The following is a 17,658-nucleotide window of genomic DNA, read 5'->3' as shown; positions in this document are numbered from 1 at the left end:
TTCATGGCGTGGCACTGTACGGAAGTGAAACATGGACGATAACTAGCTCAGAGAGAAAGAAAATAGAAGATTTTGAAATGTGGTGTTACAGAAGAATGCTGAAGGTGAGAATGGTAGATCGAATTACGAATGAACAGATACTGAATCGAATTGGCGAGAGGAGAATGATTCGACCAAATTTGACAAGAAGAAGAGAATGAATGATAGGGCACAAATTAAGAAAATCAGGTCTTGTTCAACAGGTTTTTGAGGGAAGTGTGAGTGGTAAAAACACCAGGGGTAGACCAAGACGTGAATATGACAAACATATTAGAGTAGATGTAGGATGTAGTGGTTACGTAGATGTGGTTTTTCGATAGTTTCTGGTAAGGGGCATTGCGGCTCGGATCCACTGATTGTTTTACATTCATATTCACCCATTGCAATAAAAGTCGTGCGAAGGATGTCTTAGATGGAGTACTGTACTTATACTAGGAATTAAAATAGAAATGTTATAACCATCTCTGTCTCATTTAGTAACCATTTCTTTACTTCTTTATACTTTTTGTGTAATTTATTGAATTTGTAGTGCTTTATAAAGAGCCTATTCTTAACATTTTTACTGCCTATAAATCCACGCCTTACTTATGAGCATCATCATGTCATATTATAATACCTATTTCAGAGAGGATATTCATGTACTCCGTATTACCTCCAAGTAATTACTCGTACATTTGATATCAGACCTGACTTGTTAATAAAGGTATTCCCGGGAAATTAATTCATTTCTGAGGAACATGCAGTTTCTTCTTATCGATATAAATCTAACTAAGTGCGAGATGAGCTACATCTCCTGGGTTCTTGCGCTCTTTTGGTGTTCACGTTCGTTTTGAAAGCTCAGATCAAACGGTTCCTTCACTCCCCCATACCACTTATCTGCTCTTGGAGTCGATTACAGTGATTGAGCTGATCCGCATAAGATTCCTTCATTCGTGAGAGTGCCTCCTCTAACATCTTAGGGAAATACCGTCCTTAACAGAAGCTAAAGACCAGTATGTTTGTAATGGAGAAGAATATTAACACTCAATGGCACACCATGACTGAGAAACATCTTCTTTGTTAGGAACACATTAATTTTATTTTGCAAGTCTTCAGGTTCAGTGTTTCAAGATTTCAAGATATTTCGAATAACCTAAAACCAGCATTAAAGAAATTCTTGTAATTGCCTGTATTTGTATATCTTTTAAGCTCGCATTCAGCTAATCCCAAATTGCCCTACTTGTTCATAATTACTTGCCACTGAACTGAGTACAGATATATGTACTTTTTCCATTTTTGATCTAATAATGCCCACCGCACTCAGCTCAAAGTAATAGTGAAAAAAGTGAAGTGGCCTTCAATTTCCAATCATATATATTTTGTGATCTGTTAGACAAACAATAAAATAACGGTTGGATCAAGTCGACGTCGGTGATGTAGATGTATCAAGGTATAAACATTTCATAACAATTCTTCGCAAGTTCGCAAAATTAGAAACCAAGGTAAAAATACACTTCTACACATTTCGCCCAAAATATTGTACAGGACACAGCAATATATAAAACATGTTTCTATGATGTGAGTAAAAAACTGGAATCAGAGATAAGGCTTTTGTGGATGATGTCATTCTGTATAGAGTAATAAATAAGCTACAATATTTTGAGCAAATGCAAGACCTTGACAGTGTTGTGAGATGGACAACAGGCAATGGTATGATGATAAACGGGGTTAACAGTCACGTTTTGACTTTCGCTAATAGGAAAAGTCCTCTCACTTTTAAGTACTGCCATCATGGGGTGAAATTTCATTATGGAGATCGCTGTAAGTACCTAGGTGTCAATATAAGGAAAGATCTTCATTGGGGTAATCACATTAATAGGATTGTAAATAAAGGGTACAGATCTCTGTACATGATTATGAGCGTATTTAGAGGTTATAGTAACGATGCAAAGGAGAGGACATATAAGTCACTGGTAAGACCCCACCTAAAGTATAATTACACTGTATGGGATCCTCACCTGGATTACTTGACTCGAGTAATGAAAAAATCCAAATTAAAGCACTTCGATTTGTTCTGGGTGATTCCCGACCAAATAGTAGCGTTACAAAAATGTTGCAAAGTGTGGGCTGGGAATATTTGGGAGAAAGGATACGATCTGCTCGACTAAGTGGTATATTCCGAGCTGTCAGTGGAGAGATGGCGTGAAATGACATTAGTAGAGTGGCCTTCTTAAAAGTAGGAAAGATCAAATTATGAAAATAAAGTTGGAATTCTACACGACAAACTGGGGCATATATTTGTTTATAGGAGGAGGAGATAGGGATTGGAATAATTTATCAAGGGAGATGTTCAATAAATGTCCGAAATTTTTGCAATTATTTAAAGAAAAGAATAGGTAAACAACAGATAGGGAATATGCCACCTGGGTGATTGCTCTAAATACAGATCAGTGGTGATTGATTGATTGATTGATTGATTGATTGATTGATTGATTGATTGATTGATTGATTGATTGATTGATTGATTGATTGATTGATTGATTGATTGATTGATTGATTGATTGATTGATTGATTGATTGATTGATTGATTGATTGATTGATTGATTGATTGATTGATTGATTGATTGATTGATTGATTGATTGATTGATTGATTGATTGATTGATTGATTGATTGATTGATTGATTGATTGATTGATTGATTGATTGATTGATTGATTGATTGATTGATTGATTGATTGATTGATTGATTGATTGTTAGTTGTGTGTTGTGTTGTATATAGTGAAGAAGTATAGGCCTACTGTATATTAAACGTACCTTGCTCTCATACCTAACTAGATGTCGCTAACATTCTCAGCCCAGCTAGGTATCAAACCCATCGGGCAGGTTGGCCGTGCGGTTAGGGGCGCGCAGCTGTGAGCTTGCATCCGAGAGATAGTGGGTTCGAACCCTACTGTCGGTAGTCCTGAAGATGGTTCCCCGTAGTTTCCCATTTCCACACCGGGCAAAAGCTGGGGCTGTACCTGAATTAAGGCCACGACCGCTTCCTTCCCACACCTAGGACTTTCCTATCCCATCGTCGCCATAAGACCTATGTATGTCGGTTTGACGTAAATCAAAAATGTAAATAGTATCAAACCCAGGTTCGCTGAAGGTCGCTCTGCTAACCGTTCAGTGAAGGAGCCAGATATTACGCTATCCTATTGTTATTGTTATTATTACTAGTACTATAATTATTATTAATTTCGTCGTCTAGATCGATACTTCTTTCAACTTACGTGACGGATGGCCCAGGGTCGTCGTTACTGGTTTTGCAATAAGAAAGCTGCCTTTCGAATCCGTGTAGACGTATGCGTAATATCATATATAGATAATCCATGAGGTTCAGATTCAGCGGATAGTTCACTGCTTATTGTCACGATGTCAAGTTATATCCATACAGACTCTGAAGGCCCTTGGGGGAGGGAAAGATAAAATCTTCCACTTTCCTTAACCTCGGCATTAAGTGAGGTAGAGTGGTTAGCTCTACGCCCGGCCACCTTTGCCTCCCCGTTGCCACCAGGAATTAACATGGTGCAGTTCTTATACTTGGGGGAGTGTAGCTCAGGGCCAGATGTAACACTACGAGCAGAAATTTTGTCAAATTTTTTGACATCGTAAGGAGGAATAGAACCCGCATCCTTCCGGGTTAACCGGGTACGTCTTTATAGCCTCTGCTAGCCCGACCCTTGACAGTGTCATGAGTCACGTAGAATTCTTTCTTTTCTTCTTTCTTAATGTTTACACTCCAGGGTTGGTTTTTCCCTCGGACTCAGCGAGGGAGTCCACCTCACCTCTACCGCCTCAAGGGCAGTGTCCTGGAGCGTGAGACTTCGGGTCGCGGGATACAACTGTGGAGAATGACCAGTACCTCGCTCAGGCGGCCTCACCTGCTATGCTGAACAGGGTCATGGTGGGAGGATGGGAAGATAGGAAGGGATAGACAAGGAAGAGGGAAGGAAGCGGCCGTGGCCTTAAGTTAGGTACCATCCCGGCATTTGCCTGGAGGAGAAGTGGGAAACCATGGAAAACCACTTTCAGGAGGGCTGAGGTGGGAATCCAACCCACCTCTACTCATTTGTCCTCCCGAGGCTGAGTGGACCCCGTTCCAGCCCTCGTACCACTTTTCAAATTTCGTGGCAGAGTCGGGAATCGAACCCGAGCCTCCGGGAGTGGCAGCTAATCACACTAACCACTAACCTACACCACAGAGGCGGACCACGTAGAATTACAAGATGAAAATATGTTACTGCATGTTTACGCTTCCTTTCTGTTGTTTTTCCTCGCTTCTTTTTTTTCTTTCTCTTATTTCCTGCAGCCCCTTTTCTTTTTTTCCTCGCCTATCGTCCATTGTTTGTCCGGCATTATAATTCCTTCATTCCCTTGTTCTCTTTTCGTTGTCTTCTTTCATTGCTTCATATTAATTACGTTCAATTATCATTTTTTTACCAGTTTCTTTACGTCGCACCGTCACAGATATATCTTACGGCGGCGTTGGGATAGGAAAGAGCTAGGAGTAGAAAGAAGGAAGTGGCCTTGGCCTTAATTTAGGAACAGCCCCAGCATTTGCCTTGTGTGAAAATGCGAAACCACAGAAAATCATCTTCAGGGCTGCCGACAGTAGGGTTCGAACGCACTATTCTCGAATGCAAGCTCACGGTTGCACGGCCCTAACCGCAGGCCAACTCGCTCACTCTTCTCAATTTTCTTCCCTTCTCTTTTCCTCTTCAATCTCATCTTACGTCCTCCCCATCCCATTTGTTTTCTTTCCCTCGTTCCCTCTGTGTCGTCTTCCTCGGATTCGTCTTCAACTGCCTCTCCTCCATTATTTTTTTAGTCATCCTTCTGATTCTCATCCTCTTATTGTGTCCTTTTCCTTCCAATCATTGTTCTTTTCCATTGTAATCTCTTCATTATCCTCCTCCCCTGCTTTATCTCTATCTGCCTCTTCGTCTTCACCCGCTCCTCTTCTTACCGTCCTTTCCATTTCATTCGTTATCCGGTTCCTGCTCCTACTACCTTTTCCGACCTTGTATCATTTTACTCTGTTTTTTCGCCTTCTTCTGTTTTCCTTCCTTTTCCCTCCTCCTCCCCATTCACTTCTTCCTTGTGTTATATCCCGTCCAGGCCATTCGTCGACAGTCAGATATATATATTATTTGTATATATTTTTGTCGTCGCACCGACTGTGGTGGGGGTTGGTGTGTAACGGTTGGTATGGGTAGGTATGTCGTATTTTAGGTAAAGTATGTACGCTCAGAATATGATCTCGCCATGCACCAGAGTGGGAATGGTAAGACAATACACCAAGAAAAACACAAGGCATGAACTAGGATACTAATCCAACTGACGCAGTACCAATCAATGCACGTGATGACGTACCAAAAAGGGTGTAACAACTCTCCAAAAAAAATATAAGTCCGTTCGTGCACAAGTTCTCAGGTAGTTTTCAATTTTCAAGGTGAAAGGTTTTCAGCAGAGCGCATAATGGAAGCATTTTCACTGAGTCCATATATTCAGAGGAACCGAGGTAGGTACAAACTTTTTTTTTTGAGGGCAAGGAAAGGCGTATGACAACAAAGAAAAAAAAAAGGGCAAAGAAGAAATAGTTTTTTCATAATAACAATATATTAGCAAAAAACACCCAGAAGAAACATTTACAAGCCAAAGAAAACAACAATCATCCAAAGGTCAGTTAGTTCTGACTTCCAAAAGGGAAAAAACAGATGGGACGACCATATTAATTTTCTGATTTGGTTTTAAAGAGAACAGCTAGACTCGAAACCTTCAATAATTATACAACCTCTTTTACATGAGGAGTGTCCTACACAAGGAAAACAAAAATTTACGTATGAACACAAAAAAAAACATTAAAATTTGAAAGACATATGGGCCACTGTACAATAATACATGTAGAAGAAAAAAAAGGCGGAAGGGATGCGGAATAGGAAGGTGGGGAAAGGGGAGGGACGTGAAAGAAAACAGTACCAATGGCTGCCAACAGGGATTTGGAAAAATAGGACCAGCCAGTATCGATGAAATTCCAAAATAGCAAACAGAAGCTAGGTGATAGTTCAATTGATTCTATTCATGCGTTTGCTCGGGAAAACAGTTGAATTTCAATGGTTCATATCGCAGCGATCACTTGACGTATCACAAAGTCCAACTTCGGAGTGAGATGGTAATGTAATTCCAAAGTAAGGTACCGCTATCAATAGCTGCAGTTAGCTTATTATCAACATGAACTGTCATTGGTAGCCAGTAACGGCAATTTGAAAATGAGGAAGTGCAGCATTAAAAGAAAGTTCAAAGAACAACAAGGAAATGAAATAAATTAAAGTTTTCGCTCACCCGTCCAGCAGTCGTAGCTTTTCAATGGTAAACAAAAGCACTTTTTAAAAGAAACATTGCACACAGTCCAGCTGGTAGCAAAATAAAACCAAGTCCTCCCTCCACACAAATCGTCGTGTTCATCCCAACTCGCCGCTCAAGCCCAGAGCAGGCCAATTTATATTCAGGTAGAAGCGTCCAGAAAGGACGAGAGCATACAGTACACAATGCGCAGCGAAGCGGTAGGGGAAGGAAAGAGGGAGGGTAAGCAGCACGAGCAGTTGAAACTGGACGGGCGAAGAGAGCACACACAGGTTAGTAGCGGCATATGCAGCATAGCAGACGTAGAATCCATAAAACAGTAGAAAAATTCGGAGCACGTTATATACTCCCAGCAGCCGGAGAAATCCGAAGGATTGGGTGTAGAAGCGACGAAAGTCCATTGATGCTCCAGAGGGGCGCCGAACTCAGGAACACGAAGAGAGTGTCGTCGTCGAGGAGGCAAAAACAAAAAGCAAGAACAGGCATGAGTTACAAGTAAGAGGAGAAGAGAAAAAAAAGGGGGGGGCAGAGGGGAGGGGATAAAAGAGAAAGAACGATCCGGATCGAAAAAAAAGGAGGGATGAGACGAGAAAAGGAGAGGGGGTACAAAAAAGGTTTACAATAAAAGTTACAATATAAATATATAAGTGGCCGTACAAAAAATTTTACACAAAACTAGAAAAGTTAAGTAAATGAAAGTACAATGACAGAGGAGTTATTAGTAAGATGGTGTCCCATAAAAAAGAAACCCATCAGGGGAAATGATCGATGGGGGAGCCGGAGGAAGTGACGAAGTGTGTGGAGGGAGCATGACCGGGTGAGCGAAAAGAAAAAAGCAAAGATATGAACCACAGAAAAAAGGGAAGAAAAAAAAGGGGGGGCGGACATGGGTGAACAAACGCAAGTAAAGAAAAAACAATAGTACACTAGGAAAGAAAAAGATGAAATGAAAGTATGAATTGTCCATCCCTGCGGCAAGCCAAGGGGTTAAGCGGAGAACTTTTTTAAGAGGGAAAAATGAGCCTTACGAATATCATTAGGATTGTCCAAGGATTGCAACAAAGCTGTAACAGGGGACGGAAAGGAAAGAATGCGAAAGGGCCCAAGCCAACGGGGAGAAAGCTTAGCAGATAAGTGTTGAGAGGAGGAACTGATGGGATGGTTTTTGAAGAGAACTAAATCCAAAGGTTTGAAGGTGGGAGAGCGAACCCGAGAATTGTAAGTTTTTTTGTGGAGGTCTCTGGCTTGAAACAATTTTTTGAGAGCATCTTGCAAGTGATCAGGGGTGAGAAGATGAGGTGGTGTGTTCAACAAAGAAGACAAATCCCATGTCAAAGAGAGAGGGGTGTGTAATTCACGGCCTAAAAATAATTTAGCCGGAGTGTAAGAGGTAGAATTATGAACAGTAGCGTTTGATGCCAAGGCAAAATAAGGCAATTCGGCATCCCAAGTCCGGTGATCATGTGAATGAAAAATAGATAGAAGGGATTTTAGATTACGATGATAACGCTCAACGATGTTAGCTTGAGGGTGGTAGGGGGAAATATTGATTTTCTTAATCCCATGAGAAAAACAAACATTATAGAAGAGTTTAGAAGTGAAAACAGTAGCATTATCAGACACCAACATTTTAGGAATTCCAGTGATGGGGAAAATTTGGGTAGATAGTAAGTTAATAATTATCTGGGAAGAAATAGTTCGTAAAGGACGAAGAAGAATAAATTTAGAAAAACCATCGAGTAAGGTGAAAATATAAGAATTAGATTTCGAAGATTTTACAAGAGGTCCCACGATATCAACATAGAATTTCTCAGCAGGGAAAGTAGGGGGGGAGGCAGCATAATTACCATAGGGCTGATGATTGGGGGCCTTATGTTTCTGACGCAAGTCACATAAGCGGACCCACGAATATACCTCTTTCCGCATCTGAGGCCAAAAGAACTGAGAAGCAAGACGAGCATAAGTTTTAGACATGCCAAAGTGACCCCCAACAGGGGATCCATGGAAATACTGAAAAACCATTTGTCGGAGACTGGAAGGGAGAACGAGACGAGGAGTGGCGCGCGGAGTAGGTTTGAAAATTAGAAGTTGATTGTGGAGACGAAAGGGGCCAGAATAGTCGGGAGAAGAAAGATCTTGACAAAGTTGTTGACAATAAGGATCAAGTTTTTGATGATCAAGACATGATTGAAAGGAAAGGGGAAAATTGGTAAGGGAAGAAATAGAAGTAACAGAGTTGATAGGAAGTTGATTAAGCTCAGAAAGATGAGATGAAGTATCATCAAAAAGCCGAGATAGCGCGTCAGCAACAGAATTATGATACCCGGAAACGAACTTAAGAGAAAATTTGAAACGGGATAGGCGAAGCAACCATCTACCGGTACGTCCAATTTTGGGGGCATTATGTAATAACCAAGAAAGGGCCTGGTTATCAGTACTAACTAAAAATTCGCGATGGTCTAAGTACTCCGCAAAATGCTCAATGGAAAGAATGAGAGCCAAAGCCTCCCTTTCATACACAGAATATTTACGTTCAACGGGGGTAAGGAGACGACTGAAATAAGCAACAGGTAAAGTTTGATCGTTCTTCGTCTGCTGGAGAACAGCACCTATGGCAACATCGGAGGCGTCAGTGGAAAGTTCAAATTTAAAATCAAAATCAGGGATTTGCAAAAGAGGGGCCTGAGAAAGCTTAGATTTTAACGTATCAAAGGCGGTTTGTTGAAGAGAAGACCAATGAAATTTGATACCTTTACGTTTAAGCAGATTGAGGGGTTCGGAAAGTAAAGAAAAATTGGGAATATATTTGGCATAAAAACCAATCATCCCAAGAAAAGAACGTAATTGCTTAAGATTAGAGGGAGGAGGTATTTTGTGAATGGCAGAAACTCTTTCAGGGTCGACAGCCACACCCTGTGAACTTAAGATGTGACCCAAAAATTTAATAGATGTCTGGGCGATAAGCACCTTAGAAGGGTTGACAGTTAAGCCGACTGAGCGGAGGCGAGCCAATACTTCACGAACATGGAGTAAATGGGTTTCAAAATCCGAAGAATAAATAAGAATATCATCAATAAAAGGAAATAAGTATTTATATTTTATATCAGCAAACAAGGAATCCACAAACCGCTGCATAATTTGTGAGCCAAGATTCAAACCGAAAGGGACTTTTTTGAATTGATATAGTCCATTCGGGGTAATGAAAGCCGTATAGCGAGAACTAACGTCATCTAAAGGAATTTGATTATAAGCCGAATTTAAATCAAAGATGGTAAAAAACTGAGCATTTGAAAAATGTTGAAAAGCAGATTGCAATTTTGGCATGGGATAGGCATCATAGAGGATGCGAGAATTTAATTTTCTATAGTCCACTATAAAACGAGAAGATCCATCGGGTTTATCGACGATGAAAGCGGGAGAGGCATAATTAGAAGATGATGGAATAATAGTCTCAGTTTGAAGCATTTGATCAACTAAGGCATTCAAAATTTTCATGCGAGGGGGACTCAAAAAATAAGGAGAAGAACGAACCGGGGTAGGATCAGTCAGATCAATGTGAGCAGAAAAAATTTTAACGGTGCCCAAAGTGGGGGTAATGACATCGGAAAACTCTTCAAGTAAGGACTGAACACGGGCAGAATGAACAGAATTTATAGGTAAACATGTAGAGGGATGAGAAAGGGGGAAGTCAAAACTATGAACCAATGGAATAGACTTAGAGGAAAAATGAAAGGAGACCGTAGAGTTGACCGAATCCAATATAAGTCCAGTATGGGAAAAAAAATCAAAACCTAAAATAATAGGTGATGATAAGGTCTGAACAACCAAAAAGGTAAAAGGCCAAGAAAAATCTTGCATCTTAATATTCAAAGAAATAGCACCAACGATTTCTAAAGGTTGATTGCAGGCAGAAAGACAACGTACAGTAGAGGGAGAATAGGAGAGCTGAGGACATAGAGATTGCAAAGATTGAAAAAATGGCAAACTAATAAGAGAAACAGCAGCACCAGAATCTAACAAAGCAAGAGAGGGTAGGTTATTAACGGTGACGAGAACATGAGAGGTCGGAGGTAAGAAAGAGGTAGAACAAGGCGAAAAGGAAGAAGAAGTGAAGGGAATTGGTGAAATCACAGAGGTAGGACGAGGCGTCTGAAGAGTGTGGGAAGGCAGATTTTCCCCATGAATACGCCGACTGCCTAGCGGCGAGGGGGAAAGGCGTTTCCCACAGGCAGAGTGGTGCAAAACTTAGAAATATGACCCGGTCCTTTACAGCGAAAACAGACAACGGGGGAACGAACATTAGAAGGACGCAGAGCAGAAGATGATGTGGAGGAAAAGGAAGATGGAATAGGCGGTGGTGGAACGGAAGAATAATAAGAAGTATCGCTTAACGCAGACAAAGCATGAGATTGAGCCTGATTATATAATTGAAGCATAGAAGTTGGAGGGATCAATGCATTAAAAAGTTGTCGAAAGGAGGGAGTAGCATAAAACTGAACAATCGAAATTAATTCAGCAACATTGTGGGCAATATTTAGTACATCACTATAAGTAGTGATAGAATCTAAATAATCATGTGCGGATTCAGTCGGAAGTTGGTGACGACGAATGAACTCGGTACTGAGTTTAAAACGTATCTCATAAGGCAAAAAATAATTATGAATGGCATTACGTAACTCATACCAGGTGGAAAAATGAGACATGTTATCCAACCAAAATTTAGAAAAAAAACCCGTGGTCTTAGCGGATAACAAACCAAGCATTTGAGGAAAAGAGGCTAAATGGAGATTGAGAAATTTACGAACAGAGAAAAGCCACATAGTAAGGTTACGAGGATCAGTCGCTATTAACTGCGGAACCTGAAGTAAAGATTGTTTGACAATATGAACATTCAAGGAACTGTCAACAGCACTAAGTTGGGGAGTGGATGGAGAAGAATGGGGGCCTAGATCCGGAGCCATGTTGTGATGGTGAGAAAATGGGAAAGATTTGTGATCAGAAAACGGGTTAGTGGATGAGGGAGTCGAAGGATAAGAGAAGGAAGTCGGAGGAGTAGAAATAGAAAAAGAAATCAAGTCATTGACGGGAAGGTTAGGCAAAGAAAGATTATGATAAGTAGGAGGGGGAGAAGAATTGTCGTCACCCAAAGGGAAATTATCAGAGAAGCATGCCATAATGGAAAATTTACTAAAAGAAATGGAGTAATGAGAGAAAAAGGTCTGCTACCATTTGTGTGGTGGGTGTAACGGTTGGTATGGGTAGGTATGTCGTATTTTAGGTAAAGTATGTACGCTCAGAATATGATCTCGCCATGCACCAGAGTGGGAATGGTAAGACAATACACCAAGAAAAACACAAGGCATGAACTAGGATACTAATACAACTGACGCAGTACCAATCAATGCACGTGATGACGTACCAAAAAGGGTGTAACAACTCTCCAAAAAAAATATAAGTCCGTCCGTGCACAAGTTCTCAGGTAGTTTTCAATTTTCAAGGTGAAAGGTTTTCAGCAGAGCGCATAATGGAAGCATTTTCACTGAGTCCATATATTCAGAGGAACCGAGGTAGGTACAAAATTTTTTTTGAGGGCAAGGAAAGGCGTATGACAACAAAGAAAAAAAAGGGCAAAGAAGAAATAGTTTTTTCATAATAACAATATATTAGCAAAAAACACCCAGAAGAAACATTTACAAGCCAAAGAAAACAACAATCATCCAAAGGTCAGTTAGTTCTGACTTCCAAAAGGGAAAAAACAGATGGGACGACCATATTAATTTTCTGATTTGGTTTTAAAGAGAACAGCTAGACTCGAAACCTTCAATAATTATACAACCTCTTTTACATGAGGAGTGTCCTACACAAGGAAAACAAAAATTTACGTATGAACACAAAAAAAACATTAAAATTTGAAAGACATATGGGCCACTGTACAATAATACATGTAGAAGAAAAAAAAAGGCGGAAGGGATGCGGAATAGGAAGGTGGGGAAAGGGGAGGGACGTGAAAGAAAACAGTACCAATGGCTGCCAACAGGGATTTGGAAAAATAGGACCAGCCAGTATCGATGAAATTCCAAAATAGCAAACAGAAGCTAGGTGATAGTTCAATTGATTCTATTCATGCGTTTGCTCGGGAAAACAGTTGAATTTCAATGGTTCATATCGCAGCGATCACTTGACGTATCACAAAGTCCAACTTCGGAGTGAGATGGTAATGTAATTCCAAAGTAAGGTACCGCTATCAATAGCTGCAGTTAGCTTATTATCAACATGAACTGTCATTGGTAGCCAGTAACGGCAATTTGAAAATGAGGAAGTGCAGCATTAAAAGAAAGTTCAAAGAACAACAAGGAAATGAAATAAATTAAAGTTTTCGCTCACCCGTCCAGCAGTCGTAGCTTTTCAATGGTAAACAAAAGCACTTTTTAAAAGAAACATTGCACACAGTCCAGCTGGTAGCAAAATAAAACCAAGTCCTCCCTCCACACAAATCGTCGTGTTCATCCCAACTCGCCGCTCAAGCCCAGAGCAGGCCAATTTATATTCAAGTAGAAGCGTCCAGAAAGGACGAGAGCATACAGTACACAATGCGCAGCGAAGCGGTAGGGGAAGGAAAGAGGGAGGGTAAGCAGCACGAGCAGTTGAAACTGGACGGGCGAAGAGAGCACACACAGGTTAGTAGCGGCATATGCAGCGTAGCAGACGTAGAATCCATAAAACAGTAGAAAAATTCGGAGCACGTTATACGACACACATGGATCTTATGGTGACGATGCACAGGAAGGGTCTAGGCGTCGGAAGGGAGCAGCCGTGGCATTAATTCTGTGGTGAAAAGCCAAAAGTTGATATGTCAGAAATTTGCTATTTCTAGGTTTTGCCAGATGCTGGTAGTATTTCATGTGCTCCATATTCCACCAGAAGATGATAAGTCTACTCATTATAGTAACGGAATAAATGGCAATGGCAGGTTATGATATTTTTGAGCATTACAGTTTACGGTTTCCCAAAACTTGATATGTTTTGGCAGGATTATTTTGTTTTGTCAATACATGATAATTATGTTCTGTTTATGTCATTGTAGGGTTTCATTGTTGTTCAAAAATGTTTCGTGTGTTTCCATCTGTTCAATGTAGACTGACAACAATGTTTTTTGTCGAAGGAGTTTAAGGAAATGTACTGAAATTTATCGTTTTCTTTCGTGTACCTATTAAATTTTCACTATGGAGGAGAGAGCCAGAAGAATTGTGGCCATGTGCACTTCACATAATATTGATGACAGCGAAGGTAAATATGATAATAATAATAATAATAATAATAATAATAATAATAATAATAATAATAATAATAATAATTCACTACGTTTCAAAAATGTTGTTCATGCCTTCAGCGTACAAATTAATTGAGGTTATGCACTACTTTTGCCCACAGACTTCTCTGACTTGTCGATTTCTGGATTAGAATACATGGCCATCAAAAAGTGAATCTGAGGAATCTGAGGATTTTCCACTTCCAGAGCTAGTAACAAAGAAGAAAAAGGTGGAAGTCCAGGTATGTGAAAGTAACGGGAGGAAAATACAGAATCAACCCCATACTTCTCGTAATGTGCTTTAGACTGAGGCGGAAGGGATCACATCTTCAGTTGGCTTTAGTACTCGTACATCTACAGCTGATCCTCTCTTGTACCGTGGTGAGAGTGAAGTTGATAGCGGTACAGGTGATGCAAATAGTGATAAAACTGAAACTATCGATGTTAAGGGAAAATTAAGCCGAAAGCTGAAAGCACGGGGTGAAATTTATGTTATAGGCAAGGCAAGGTACGGCCAGGAAAGGAGTTTATTCCGATCCATAAGTGTTGTAGGAAAGAGTGTCCGACTCGTTGGCTGAATGGTCAGCGTACTGGCCTTCGGTTCAGAGGGTCCCGGTTTCGATTCCCGGCCGGGTCGGGGATTTTAACCTTCATTGGTTGATTTCAATGGCCCGGGGGCAGGGTGTTTGTGCTGTCCCCAACATCCCTGTAACTCACACACCACACATAACACTATCCTCCACCGCAATAACAGGCAGTTACCTAGACATGGCAGATGCCGCCCCCCCTCATCGGAGGGTGTGCCTTACAAGGGCTGCACTCGGCTAGAAATAGCCACACGAAATTATTATTATGTAGGAAAGAGTGTACGAATAAATGCAAAGAAAGTGATCAAAAATCTATATATACTGAACTTCATTCAGTTTCTGACCCTGCTGTTCAAGATCAAATTTTTCTCAATGGTATCCAGATCACAAGAAGAAAGACAGAAAAGAAAGGACGCGGAAAGATAGACGGCGGCTTTCATAATAGGACTATAACGGCTAAATTTTGTTCCTGTGAATAAAGTGCCTGTAGAAGTTTATAAGACACTAGCAAGATACCCGCGCTTCGCTACAGTGTTATACTGAAATTTATAATTGAATGCTTATAATTTTAGATATATAATCCGCCGGGATTCGCGATCTAACACGTTTACTGCGAGAATCCGCGATCTCACTCGTTTTCTAATAGATTACGGCAAATTTCCTCCCATTTTTCAATCTTTCTTTCCAGCAATCGATTTCGTACTTCCCGGTCTAGGTCCAGGTATTCCACCCGGTCAGTTGGGTCCCTAAATCTTTGCCATCTTTTCCTATAAGCATTTTTGATATGGATCAAATCCTACAGGAGATCCGGCGTGGTGTCGTCTTGAGTGCCTTGGCGGTACTGAACCCGCGGCCGGACTGCATTCTTAGTCATTACCCATTAAGAACCCGTTTCCAGCGCGGTCCGCACATTTGACGACGGTCCAGAACATTATTATTATTATTATTGTTCCGAGGTATCTGTGGAACAGCAGAGGTGAAAGAAGGTGCGGGAGTGAACGGGCCTCAAAATACGAAATTAAAGTTAAGATAAAATTTAACAAGGTTATATTTTCTTTTCAAAATCAAGAAATAACAAGCATGGCAGGTACAGAGTAGCAAGGCAACAAAAGTACAATTACAGTATTTACAGGATTTGGGCTTCGAGCCCCGAACTCACAATTCTTGAGCAATTAGCCCAGCTTTACCCCAAAACAAGTTTCAACAGAGGGGCAGAAAACCCCATTCATGCCCAGGAGCACTTGCTCCAAATTACACAGTAAAGCCTCCTCGAGGCACGCAGAACCAAATTTCAAAAAGAGCAAACCGCTCTCAACGTTCAAGCCTATAAAAGGCCACACCAAACTCAACCTTCAAGTTGTCCTCTAAGGACATAAGCACAGGGGTAAAAATACCCAACCTACTGAGGCCTATTAAGTGAGGAAAGGTTAATTACATGGCCTCTAAAATACCAATTTGAGAGGAGGCGATCTGCACTCCTAATACATTTGTTTAAAACCTACTTGGCACTAGGCCGTTCTTGCAAGGGCTAATCCCATACTAAAGAGGTGACTTACAAAAGGAAACAATTTACATTACGTTAAGGAAGAAACTGTTGTGAAAAATAAGTTCACCTCAATGCAATATGAGTGGGAGCTCGAGAGGGTTAAGCACTCTCTATCCCAATATGTAGTTAAAACAGGAAGAATTGACACCGAGTGTCTTTACATTTTTACAGGAAAGTTACATGGAAAAGGCTTCGGACCTGCCCCGATAGTTAAACTGCTGAGCTAGCAAGAAAAGAAGTTATTAAAAGGCCATTACCTTGTGGATGAACTGCTGCCCGAAGAAAGAGGCGCTTCCCGCCCCCTGCTACGTACTTTACACACTGAAAGATGTTACAGAAGTGGCGCGGAGACCCGAAAATCAGCAGTTTATATACTCTCGCGGAAAGTTCGAGGCGTTTCAGGAATGAGAACACCCTCCCACAAAAACTTTACTGGCTAGGGTTAAGCAAGATATTCAAGTTGGAGAAGATACACCTGATTGGTCATAAATTAATTAAAGAAATTCGGGATTGGCTAAATTCAAAACAAGGGGAAAGAAAGGGTTATACAGCCAACTTAGACAATAACAGAAAGAAATTTAACAAGGAACAAACTTTTGAAATAAAAATTTCTCCAAAAAACAGTTCTTTCACTTCGCACTAGGTTGCACCATTGTAGTTCTTCAGTAGTGTCCTATGGAAGAGAATGTTCACACTTCTTACTACAAGCAAAACAAAAATACGTCGAAAACGACCCAGTTCAGAAACTTCAAAATTTCCAAGTAGTGACATCTTCTGAGAAACTTGAAAATTTACACATTAGATAAGGTTCAGACTTCCTCCAGTAGGGGAGTATCAACTGGCGCAAATTTTGAATTAGCGGCGTGGAGGTGTACCGCCCGGTACAATTATTATTATTATTATTATTATTATTATTATTATTATTATTATTATTATTATTATTATTATTATTATTATTATTATTATTATTATTATTATTATTATTAGGTGTTCTGGACCCCACAGAAAGATGCAAGACTGCTACTTGGCGGTAAATTACATATGCTGCCATTGTCATTGTTGACAATGTGACCAGCACCATTGTCGCGCGTAGGCAAGTGTGCGGGATTTCTGGCGATACTAATGACATACGTCCGTGCATTATTGATCTTATTATAGAGGTGAACAATTTGACGGTCAATCTCATTCCTATCGTTTATTTCAAATGTGTTTAAATTTGTATTTATATGCCAGGAGAATCTACTGTAATCTAAGAAAGTTCTCCGAAGGAAAAGATGGCTGTTGAAAATGAACCCAAGAAAGATTAAAAATGATCGGTTTATGATCACAATAAGTACCTCGAAAATCTACAGCTTTTTTCCAGTCATTCGACAGGGTCAGGAATGGAATGAATAAAGCCCAATCTAGGGGAGACAATAGGAATTGTGCCGGTTGCCGAAGCACTCCTCTGGGGCAATGATCGCTGAATGACAAATGAAATGAAATATTGGACAGTGTTGCTGGAATGAATGATGACAGGGAAAACTGGAGTATCCGGAGAAAAACCTGTCCCGCCTCCGTTTTGTCCAGCACGAATGTCACAAGGAGTGACCGGGATTTGAACCACGGAATCCAGCTGTGAGAGGCCGGCGCGCTGCCGCCTGAGCAACGGAGGGTCCTTATAAGTACATTATGAACAGTAAAATCAGTTGGTCTCACCTCCTTTTACACCCCACCGCCGTTAAGTTTATTTACACCCCACCCAAAATAAAATATTAGAAGGCATGTTTCTTTATGTTTAAAGGAGA

Source organism: Anabrus simplex, chromosome 1 (assembly GCF_040414725.1).
Source record: "Anabrus simplex isolate iqAnaSimp1 chromosome 1, ASM4041472v1, whole genome shotgun sequence".
NCBI classification, from domain to species: domain Eukaryota; kingdom Metazoa; phylum Arthropoda; class Insecta; order Orthoptera; family Tettigoniidae; genus Anabrus; species Anabrus simplex.
This window is presented reverse-complemented; position numbering follows the sequence as displayed.